Here is a 13,202-nt window from a genome sequence, read left to right as displayed (position 1 = left end):
AAAATGAAATGTTCATCTTCCATACTGACTAATTTCTGCTTACATACGCGATCAGTGTATCCCAAAATCTCGAAAAGGGCGCTACGATGCTTAATGCCGTTCGCCACGACATACCTTTGTGAATCAACGTTTTCTGCTCTTTGTTATCTGAAGAACAAGTACAGGAATAGACTTGATGCTGAGGCTGATCTTCGCTTAAAAGTTCCTACGTTTAATCCTGACATTTTTAAGTAAGTGGCTGAAAGACAACACCAACCATCACATTGACTGAAGTTGTCTACCTCGGTAAGTCTTACACTTATTATCATGTTAACTTGTTGAACTATTTTATTTTTTTTTCAGAAAAAATACTCTTTTCTATACCTGATGGGTAAGGTAAGTGATTTAGTTTTGTTTACGTACTGATTTTTTTTTTTTTTTACATATTTGCAACATTTTAGTCAAGATGTCCGGCCCGAAGTTTGAAATCCAGGATCACCCCATTACGGAGTAGGCATCATACTACTCTAACATGATTATAACCACTGCAAATGGAAACAAAAACACTACATTTACATATATATATATATATATATACTAACATGGGGAAAAATATAAATACTAACCGTATAACCGTATATATTGCAAGGGTCCTTTACATGTATTGTTGACTGCATAGGCAGCCGCAGTGCAGAAAAGGTTGGGAAAGGCTGATCTAGGGTAAAGAACGTTTTGGTGTCAAACACAAACAGCAAATGATATGTGCAAAAGATCACTGGTAAACAAGCTATGTATAAAAGGTGTCCTAATAAATGTGACGGATTTAATACACCTGTAAAAACCGTAGTTTAGGAAATTTACAAATATGAAAACATTATTACAGACGGAAAAGGTCCCGATTTAAGAATAAAATATGATGTCAGGCATAATGTGCCTCACTCGACTTACTTTACAGGTCTTTTACCTTCTCAATGAAATTCATATCAACTTTCTTGCCCATCCACCCATCCATTGCACTGATTACTCGAAGAATTTTCTCTTGAAGTTCTTGTACTGTTCGAGATATAGTTTCGTATACTCGTACATTTGACTTGAGAAATTCTCAAAGGAAGTAGTCGTACAGACCAAAGTCTCATAATCTTGAAGATGCCTTCCGATCACTATTGTGAATGAGTACTTACGCTCCATATGCCTACAAACGTGCAACAATCCCTGACAACATGCTCTTAACAAGAGTATTACCTACCCGACAAAAGGAGGTTCTGCGCAAATTAAAACCCATATTTTAACATCGGAATATCTACCCTATGTAATTATAAAAAAATATCAGGCATTTTGTGTTTATATTAATTTTATATTGAACCTAATGAATCCGTCGCTTCTATTGTGGTATCCTTTTTTTCTCTACTTTTCAACATGTTCTGATGTTCTTGGTAAAGTCCAACAGATCGTCTTTCCGATATTAATTTCTATTTTCAACGTTCTATGTTCAATGTTCCAATAGTGATAAATAACAGTACAAATACACTGTAGCGTCTAAAGAAGCATGGTACATAAAAAACTAAGAAACATTCTCCACATGTTACTATTGTGGACGTGTTACCATTCCTTCTGCGCGTTTCATATAGCATTCGTCTCAACTAGAGGTCTAGCAAAAAAACTCGAACATCCCTCATTGGTATTTAGGGAGGACACTATTCCTTTTATTTCCATTCTATGCCAAATACCTAAAAATATTGAAATAATGTTTAATTATGATATTTTAGATTAAAAGTCCAAATATGAACTGTCGTGCGTCTATAGCCTATATATATATATATTGAAAAATTTAGTTTCCGCAAGCACTACGTGTTATTACGTTCATACATAAACAATACCAGACGACGGAAGGAGAACACCAGAAAGACACGAAGAGAATTGGGAAAAACTACAAAGAAGGCCGATCTTCCCCTCAGAGGCCCTTCCTTCAAGAAGACGCCTATAGAAGAATACTTCAAGAAGAGGAAGCTACCAGTTTACCGTTGATCACTCACCCATTAACATCTCCTGGGGCCGCCATGGGCTATGGAAAATTCCTTTAAAATCATCTTCTGAGGCTGCTATGAAGTACGGAGAATTCTCCGCAGTGTGCTATGAGCTAAGGAAAATTCCTATAATTATCTCCCGAGGCTGTTATGAGCAAAGCAGATATCCTTTAACCACCCAATTCTGGGACTGCAATGAGCGAAGAAGTTATCCCCGATACCTGCAAAAGGCCGTTACGAGCTAAAGACAATTGAACCTTTATTCCGAGATCACTTACGTTGAAAACATTTAGAAACTTACAAGAACTATGTTTAAAAAAAAACTTTTATAAGAGTATTTTTTTATAATAAAAAGTGATGGGTTCAAATAAAGAGTCTGTTGTTAAGACTCTACCATAGAGAACATTGCAGCAATACATATCTGTAAAATCTGTTGTTTAGGAAATCTACAACCATGAGAACATTATTACGGGCGGAAAAGGTTCCCATTTAAGAATGAAATACGACGTTGGGCTAATGTCCCTCACTCAACTTACTTTACAGATCTTAACTCTGTCGGTGAAAATTCATAACTTTTTTGCCCATCCCTTCATCGATTTCGCTTATATCTCGTTGAAGGTTGTTTAAATATTATTTTAATAATTGCAACCTCACCCATCTTTCTTGTAATTTTTTTCTCTTTTTTTTTCTTGGACAAATATTAAGAAATGAATAAATATGTTTAATTATTTTAAAATGAAATCCTTCAATTTTACGTTCCATAGTTATGCCGGCTAGCCTAAAGGAGACGGTGATGATGCGAAAAAAATCCAATAGTGGAATGAATAAAGTGGGAGGAAACGGGAGAACCCCGACAAAGCCAATGCACATGGTGTTTGTCCACTACAAAGTTCACTTGGCGCGAGTTGGAATCAAACCAGGGACCCGACGTATCAGAGGTGAACACTTTACTACTGAGCCACTGCGGCCTTCCTAATTACATTAAACTAGCTGAAACACCCATTCTTTACACGGGGAGGATGAGGTTTATGCAATACATCATATTTCAAAGTAAAGAAATGAGTGAAACAAATAATTACGAAACACCAAATCATTCGCCGTTGTCTCTGTGCACATGAGTTAAATAAATAAATAACGAACCCAAATAACCAAATAACCCCTTTGGTTTTATCTATGTCAATGCACAGGCCAGCTGACATGCCTCTTTTTTGCCTACATTTGGTGTTAAATATCATTAGGATCTCGTCAAACAATTTAGCGATCCCGAAAACTATTGTTTCTACACTAATATCAATCATTTTTGAACATGCTATTATTTTACCCATACGCTCGCTCCCGTTAACGGTTAAGTTGGACCTGAACGGCGTCACTAATACAACTATTCTTTTCAGCCACCCTGAAAACTATGGATTCTACACTAATATTGGCCATCTGGACATTTATTTTTAACCTCACCCACCCCAGCAAAAATGATTATGGTGAAGTTTGGACTTAATCTGTGTCGGAAGTGCCATTTGTTCATTTCAGCGACCCCGAAAACTAACAATTTTACACTAGTATCCTTCGTATCGGGTATTTATTATCTCCTTTGATGCATTTTTAATCCCCCGCCAATCCTCAGAAGACGAGGACAAACAAAAAAGAGTAAATAAATAAATTAATAAGGAAGAGGAAGGCCTTTGGCGTTACCTCTGTCGATATGAATGAATTAAATAAGCACCGAAGAGAAACCCTGGCATTTCCCTTGTCGATGTAAGTGAAATAAATTAAATAGTTAGTAAGACATTCAGTGTTGTCCCTAAATATGAGTGAAATAAATAATTAAAGAAGCGCAAAGCCTTAGGTGTTGCCCTTGCTTATTCCCGGTCCAGCTGACATCTGCGTCCTTACCTAAACTTAGGCTTAAATGTCATCATAATTGGGATAAATTATTACCAAATTTTGACTCAGATTTTCGAGAAAAAAAGCATGAACCAAGCTCAACTAATCTGAACCAAACTTAGTATGGCGATAGACTTTGACCTGCTGTATAAGAATGTGAAATGTGTTGTGAAAGCCCAGGGGTCCCAGTTATAGGTTACCAAATTTTCACTCTGATTTTCGAAAAAAAAAAAAAAAGCATGAACCAAGCTCAACTAATCTGAACCAAACTTAGCATGGTGATAGACTTTGACGTGCTGTATAAGAATATGAAATGTGTTGTGAAAGCCTTGATGTCCCGAAAATTTTGACTCATGTTTTTCGAAGAAAATGTATGAGCCAAACTCAACCTCTCTGTATCCAACTTGGTATGATGTAGATCTTGACCTGTTATACGAAGCACGTGAAATACCTCTGAAAGCCTTGGACTCCCGAGTTACAGACTACCAAACTCTGAGTCGGATTTTGGAGAAAAGAAAAGCATGAGCCAAACTCAACCAATCTGGACCAAGCTTAGCATTGTTATAGATCTAGACAATCTCTATAAGTATGTGAAATATTATTGTATGTAGAATTTTACTTCCTAAATTATGGATAATCAAAGTTCTAAATCAATTCATTCGGCATAGTAAAATGTAGTAAGTACTGTTTAATTAGCAATTAAAGGTCAGTATTAGACAGATAAAAAAATCAAAATCAAGCATTTTTTATTTGATTTTATTTTTTTTACAACTATGTGTATTCCACTTGTAAAGAATTACAGACTCTCTTCGTTGAGGAATTGTTTAGGCAGTTCACGTGAGAAAATTGATGGAAACTACTTTATTTTATTTTGTACATGCATTCCGCAACATAGAACTTTCAAGACAATAGATTATCATATCGATGATAATCTTTGAGTATCTCTTAAAGCCTCAACTCATTTGTCTCACTATAATATGTATAAAAACTAAGTGTACGCATATTTGTATAAGAACAATATGCTATTTTATGTGATCAAAAGATTCACATGAAATTTTATAACATAAAATATAGTAACGAAAATCTCCATTGTTTGCATCAGTTGCGTAGTACTCTATCTTGTAGGTGAGAAACTGTGGTGGGAAACGTTGAATTTGAATTATGGTCTACAGGTATTCGTACGATTCTAACCTTTCCAAAGCAAACTGAAGGAACACGTTATGCTGCATTTGGAGCGAGGGGTGAAAGTATCTGCGTTTCTTTTTCCATACCATAACAAAAGTCTTTTCATAGTGAAGAACGAATCGTGAGTATCTAATTAATAAAAGGAAACTGAGACAATTTAAGTCACATAGGCCATAGGTATAAAGCATAAAATGTAATAAAAATGTGACCAATTGCAATAGTACAGGATGGCCCATGATTATTTATATGATGTTTGACTGATTATAATATTTGTAATTCTGGACAAAAAGTTTTGAAAAGGCAGCATTGTGTGGCCTTAGAGTGGAGTTAACGGTTACTGAACTTAAAGCCTGTGACAAACATCTTGGTACTTCAGCTACACGAATAAAACGCAAGCTATAACGCGACGTTGCCAAGTGGTAAAGGGGTGTGGCTATGGCTAAGCTGACAAACTACAGCGTGATCAGGTGACAGGGGATAGACGTGGATGTGTACAAAATAAACGTGGCAATACCGCTGGCCTCTCATTTGCTAGCAGCATTTGGAGGGAACTTGGAGCGCCGCCTTCAAATGCCAAGATGTTTGTCACGCCGTTTAGGACTGCTAGTGTATGCCAGAGAGGATGGTGGGGCTGAACGAAACATTTCCAAACCACTGGGTCGATCGACTTGGATCTGTGGAGTGACCAGCTCGATCTTGCGATTTTTACCACCTATTTTTTTCTTCTGGGCAGTAGTAAAGGACAAAGTGTATCAACATCACATACGCAATTTGGTCGAACTACGGAAAGCTATCACAGGAGAGTTTCACAGGATACCAGTACGGGTCTGTCAAGGTGCTTGTGACAACGTTGTTCTTCGCCTCCTGGCATGTATCCATTTGGATAGTATCGATTTGGTGGACCATACCATGGAGAACACAGATTAAAATTCTTGTAAGGAAAAGTACGAGAGTAATGTGTTTATGTTCAAGTTATGTTGCTAGTTTCTTTACCTCAGTTTTTGAAGATCATATACACAATTATGGGTCACCCTTTATATAGAGTATGTATCGACCTACATGTTACATACCTAAATACGTGCAGAATGAAAATTAGAAATAGTTAAGTATTCAAATAATTTAATAATAATAGATATAATGTTTGTTGTAACAGCAGAATCATTTGTTATTATTATTGCTTCAGTTGCTGTCAGTACTGCCGCTGTTGCTGCTCACATTCATATGTGTGTAGTTGTTGCTGTTTTGAGAAGTCCATCTTCAGTTCTTCACCAATTACAAAGTGAACTTTTGCTTTTTGTTGCCAATCACACTGTTACCTGTCTGCCGATTGTCAAACTTCCTGTTATTTTTGAGAGCTCTTATAGTGTGGAGTATAAAAGCCTTTACAAGGAAGAAAAGTCTATTTTGTCGGACTTGAGCAAAAGAGTCATAAAATGCTTCGTGTTGAGTATTGTATTGTATAAGTTAGAAGTATTGACATTACGATGAAATGATTAAAAACAACTAGAAACTTTTGAAATGTGGGTGTGGACAAGAATGCAGAAAAATAGATGGGTCAAGAGGAAAACGAATGAGAGGGTATTATAAATAGTGGGGGAGAAAAGAACAATGTTAGATATTATTAAGAAGAGGAAGAGAAACTGGTTGGAACGTTACCTAAGAAGGAGCAATATCATTTTAGAGGTTATGGTGGCAGGAAAGAGAGGGAGAGGGCAAAGATACTAAAATTACTGGACGATATTAAAACAGAAATATCATACATGAAAACAAAGAGTTTAACGGATGACCGTGGAGCATGAAAGCTTGTCACTTGCATCAAGTGACCTGCCAATAATGGCAGAATACTTATGATGATAATAATAATATAATGTCAAAACTGAGTTACAATAATAATAATTATTATTATAATTATAAGAATAATTATTAACTTCAATAATAAATATAAAAGTCTGGAAATTTTAAAGTCCCGACAGAGCTACGTCGGGAAGCGGGACATTTTCTCCAAAATCAGGACTGTCCCAACAAAATCGGCACGGGTGACTACTCTATCTATGCAGCCATTAACTGCACCAGACTTAAGTCTCAGTGGCCGTTCGGAGGTCATATTAAGAGCACACATCTCGTCTTTTATGAACTCGGTGTAGAAAAAGGATGGAAAAGACAAAATGAGCTCCTTTGTGGCTAATCGGTTAGCGTACGCGCGTTTGGCGTGAGAGACCCAGGTTCGATTCACGGTAGGAGTCATGGGGTTCGGATCCCATATTAAATTGTAGGTACACGTCGCATATATCCTCGTTGCTACCCGGGACATTAAACTCACAAATCAAATCAAATCAAATCAAAACACGAAAAGTCAAACTAACTAGGTAGAAAAAACGTCCAAGCTACCCATAGCTCTTAGTTCACTGTAACCGCCAGGGTGTCTAGATTAGTTGAAGTTTATTATCTCGCAACACGTGTACAATGATACGTGTACAATCCAGCTTATGCACGTTCCTGCAGGAAGCACGTGTAAGAATTATGAGCGACATTTCATGCATTTTAATCAACCAACGTATGATGCATTTTAATCAAGGAAACTGTAAAATAAAACTATAGATAGGAATTATTAGCTTTATTTATTTATTTGTTTATATATATATATACATTTTCAGAGTTAATTTTAGTAGCAACAACCGATTTCACTAAACCAATTTTGTACAACATAACAATGAAAGTTAAATCCAATTTATTTAAACATTTTTCATAAGTTAGCTGCGGAAATCAGAGAATATAGAAGATTTTAGTTCTAATAGTTTATCAAAAGGCGTAATTTGTTTAAATAGTGTATATTCAAGCTTGATTTTCTTAGTGTTAATACTATTATGAATTCTCAAAATTGTCTATTATATCTGAAATATATTTGATATTGCTTCATAAAACAGAACTTGATTTAGCTTTTTTTTTTTTGTGGGTGCACTAACTTTTTAAGATAAGAGCAGAACTAAACTTCGTTTTTTCTTTCCTAGAAGCACTTACTTGATTTCTAATGGAAAGAGAGAAAGATCTGTTTGCGAATATATTCTCTTGAAAAAGTGAAAACCACATTAGAAAACCAAGTTAAGAAATTAGAAAGTATTCCCTAATCATCTTATAAATGATAATAACATGATTTTTATTTGTTAAACACAGAATATAAAAGAATGTATTATCGACTAGGTGCATCCATAAAGTAAGTTCCAATAGACTGTAAGATAAAAGATGAACATGATGAAAAAAAAATGATTTCATTACTGTAGAGTTAATGACACATAAGATACTTTTCAACATAATGCACCATTCTTGTTGAAGTATTTATTGTAACGATCTAATGCAGCAGTGAACGGGAGATCTGAGGGAAATGACATTAGAGTTCGGACATCGTGAACAGCCGGTTATGCAGAATTGCTTGATGCAAATTTTAAACTAATGCAGGCGTAAGCATCGATGATCGGCCCCTGTGATGTTCGTCTTGCACATTTGTGTGGCCTTCTGTAAATTGTTTCCATCATGTTCTGATCATACTTCCTCTCATGATATTACACTTCATACAACTGCTAAGGGATCTCTGATCTCGACAGTTTCTTAGCGTGGGGAAACCTGGATTGCCCCGTGTGTGTCGCAAGACCGCTATCATTAAGCTTATTGGATTTCCATACCTAGCACTTCAAATCTACTATTCCCATGCTTCCGTCCTTGCTAACTTTGTCAATGTGCTATATGTTTATAGGATCTTTTTTTTTTTTTTTTTTTTTTTTTTTTTTGCTTAACTCGGGGTCAGGAATCATTTCCCAACAATTGTTACATTAATTTACACCCTATATATATAATACGGCGTAATTTCTGAGGATTTCCAATAATCTCTATTGATTAGTGTTGATATGAATCAGTAATAAGGGAATAATTTCTCCACAATTTTAGTAAAATAGTTTTCGATGAGAATTTATTTTAAAAACAATTATTTTTTTTAGAACATAGTGTATATGTTTCTTTGGACATTAGATGCGTAATTTAGGATTAAAATTAATGAAGAGGAAGAAGGCAGAAAGTTTGCTGTAACAATGGACAGCAATATTATTTTTTCTGTTTATTACTAATAATCGTTCGTTAATTTCATGTTAACAATTATTAATTTATGCGCTGCTTCAGTGAGTATGATCCATTCCTGCTCGTTACGGGGGCAGACTACTAAATACTTTTCAAAAGCTAACAAATTTTCTTTTGCCAGATTTTCATAAATAAAAAGAGATAATGAAATGTAACTTACCTCAATAATAGATAATCTTATTCTACACCTGAAAATACGAATCGGAAGAATTTTCAGTGTAGACATCCATAGAAATTATAGTGTGATTAAATTTTGAATTACTCAAAAATCTAGGTTAAGGCAACAACTAGAAAAATGAACTCAACGGTAATTGATTACTTATCATACTTTCTGTGTTCCTTGTTAACTAGTTTTTAAATAATATTTGTATTTATTATGTAATAACTTACATACGTTATTACAAAATAAATACAAATATTATTTAAAAAGTAGTTAACAAAGAACACAGTATGATAAGTCATCAATTGAGTTCATCTTTCTAGACGTTGCCTTTCAAATTCAAATTCTGATCACACTGTAATTTCTATGGGTGGCAACACTGAAAATTCTTCCGATTCGTACTTTCGGATGTAGAATAACATTATCTATTATTCAGGTAAGTTACATTTCCTTATCTCTTTTCATTTACGAAAAACTGGCAAAAGAAAAATTGTTAGCTTTTGAAAAATATTTAGTAGTATGTTCCCTTAAAGGCTAATTCATACAGACATAATGATAAGAATTATTTCCATGTTTAATCCAAGAGTGACAGAATTTATGAAAAATATTGATATCGTTAAGTTGAAGGGCAAATATGAACAATTTCGAAAAGGCTCTTATTCACTGTCATTTTCTACTAAAGATGAAAAACCGATTGATATTAATTCAGCTGACGGAAGCGATAAGAGTCGAGGCCCGGAAATTCCTTTGGCGTTGACTGAGATGGAGATAACTCTAGGAACTGAGCTGAAACAAGTACATTATTTCAGATATGTGACAACAAATAAATTTTTACCAATGTGCATAATAATACCTACTTTATACCAGAACCGTCTCGTCAATTTGTGATGCTTAGTTTCATTAATTCTGCAGGTAAGAATTACATATCCATGTATAATTGTGCGACAGCTTAAACTTTTCACATCAGTGATACTGATATCCCAGTATCAGTACACTTCACAACATAAATAGTATAGCTACAGTAAAAAAAAGAAAAAAGAAAAGAAAAGTCTTACAAATGATAGTTCATTTTTAAATATTTGCAATTCCAGAAATGAATTACAGATATTAACGTTGTTTACCTCTCTTTGTTCCTATGATGCGGGACCTAGGGCAACTGGACACTTTACAGCCCAGTTTTATGTTCTACTAGCGTTAATTACTCGCTTTGTAGCGTTAAAATAAGAAAAATTAGTAATATGTTTCATTACTCAGTCACTTTTTAATATTACTGAAGTGCTCCCTGGTATCGGCCATTTTCGATATTTTTTTGCATATAGGGTTTATCTCCCCCTCCCTGTCCCCAAGTTACGGGGCTGAATTTGGACTTAAATGGCATCGGAAGTAGCACTGTTCATTTCAGCGACCCCAAAAAGTACGGATTCGACACTGATATGATAATTGTGGGTGATTAGGGCCAGTGTTTAAAAAAAATACCTAGTGCTTCTTCACTGATTGTTATATCTTCCGAATTTCTAGGAAATATACTTCCTACATCGATTAGCCATTGATTCCTTCCAGAAATGTTTACACATCCTCAAAGGTTGGGACAGAAAATTGAAAAAAGACAAAGTATTACGATTGGCCCTATTCACCATTGTTGATTGGGTAAATAGGGCCACCCAAAGGGCGTATAGGGCCATTGGGTTTACTTATCACTGAATGAATATATTTGGAAAATACATTTATTTATCAAGGCAACAAATATATATGTTACCAATAGTGTGAAAAAGAGCATTAATGCGAAAAAGAACAGTTATTTTTAATGAATAATGTGTTACTCCCACTGTGATACATTGGATTACGAAGTTTTCATGAAATAATGAGTTATCAAAGAACAATATTGTAAAAACAAAACAAAAAAAAATCTTTCAGAATTCAGAGTAAGCACAAAAACATTAGTAGGTTATTCGTAACATAGCACATTAGAAAATAATATCATATGAAATTATATTGCTCGCTAACTAACTAACTAACTCTATGGCCTATGGAACCCGGAGGTTCAGTGCCGCGTTCACAAAAGCTCTCCACTGACTTCTATCCTTAGCTAATTGGATCCAGTTTCTACTTTGTATTCCTATCTCTGCGAGATCCATCTTAATATTATCCTCCCATCTGCGCCTAGGTCTTCCTAATGGTCGTTTTCCTATGGGTCTACCAGTCAAAACTTTGAAAGCGTTTCTACTTTCTTCCATTCTAGCTACATGACCCGCCCACCTAAGCCTCCTAGACTTGACGACCCTAACAATGTTGGGTAAACCGTATATATTGCTCGCACGAAATAAAAGTAATAATAAAATCACTCGAGACTCAATAGTTACACTTGAATCTGAAGTTACACTTGAATCTGAAGTTACACTTGTATTTCAGAAGTAGAGGTAATCAAGCATCGTCCGCATGTCAATCTCCTTCTCTGCCCCCATGCATCGTGCATGGAACCAAGCTTTACATTTTCAGAAGATATCCAATCGCCGAAGGATGAAGATTTGGAGTGGTAATACGAAATACCACAAAATGCACAATTATTGTCATAAACTTTATGTTCTTTGTTTTTTCCTTCCGTTTTTGACTTCCTTTCGATTTTCCAATAGAAAATTCAGGGTGCGTAGCACAGCATGGTTGATGATTGGTCTTCAAAAATTTCGTTCGTGCTCGATCATGAATTCCGGTGACATTTTTACTAATCGTCGTTCCAACTCCTGCTCTTGTTCATTTGTAAAATATGTTTGTCTTCTTTCTTTTTTAACTGGTTTGAAACCAGCCTTATCTTCAATTGTTCTCAGCAAGCACGTTCTGGGAACACCATACACTCTTGCTGCTTCTCTTTGACTCATACGGTCTCTAACTGCCTACAATGCCACCTGAACAACTTCTTCAGTCCATTTGACTTTAGTTTTTCTTTTGTGTCTGGTCATCTGAAATTAAACAGTAACAAAATAATTAATAATATTTTTCTTAAAGGTGTCTTAATATGTGAAGACATCTTCAAAACATGTCTACAATAATTTAAAGTATATAAAATATGTTACAAGTATGGTGGTGCTATTCGCCCCAAATAACTAGGCCCTATTCATCCAATTTACACATATTTTCATACCACTGGATGGCAACCCTACTTCCATGCACTGACTGACATTGAACAAATGACTGTCTGTTGCCCCATAATTATAGCTCTTACAGAGAGAAACATTTCATTGTTAGGAAAATTACATGTTATATGATACACAACATTCTCCACACTGAATTTTAATTTGTAGTCAAATTCTAACAACTTAACTTCAAGAGCGTAACTTGAATCTTCATACAATGAAAACTGTACAACCAACACCTATCCATCTGTTTCAGTAACACTCCTCATATTCTTAGCTCTCCACCCATGTGGCGTTTTACATTCTGAATTGCTGTCCAGCGTTGCCAGATTGAATTTTCTTAGAGTGGCCTTATCAAACGGTGGCTCTATTCACCCACTTTTACCATATTGCTAATTTTGGATCATTTTTATATATTTCTCCCTTTCCCTTCCCTCCGCTAAGCTGCACCGTCAAAGTGAAATAATAAAAACCATCCCAGGCCCGAATCTCATCATTGTTCAAAAATTTGGTGGTTCAAGAGTTAAGTCACAAACATATTCACTTTCACTTTTATTTATATAGATTGCAATTTGACTTCTACTGCACATGCAACTTATAAACGTTAAAAAGGACAATATTAATCTATTTCCTTTAGTTCATCAAGATATTTATTTCCGTTTTATATCGGACTATTAATAAGTATGTTAATACATGTTATTCAATCATGTGATAATGTAG

The sequence above is a fragment of the Thermobia domestica genome, chromosome 10 (genome assembly GCF_964235325.1).
Source record: "Thermobia domestica chromosome 10, izTheDome1.hap1.1, whole genome shotgun sequence".
NCBI classification, from domain to species: Eukaryota; Metazoa; Arthropoda; class Insecta; order Zygentoma; family Lepismatidae; genus Thermobia; species Thermobia domestica.
The sequence above is the reverse complement of the archived record's forward strand: the minus strand, read 5'-3'. Positions refer to the sequence as shown.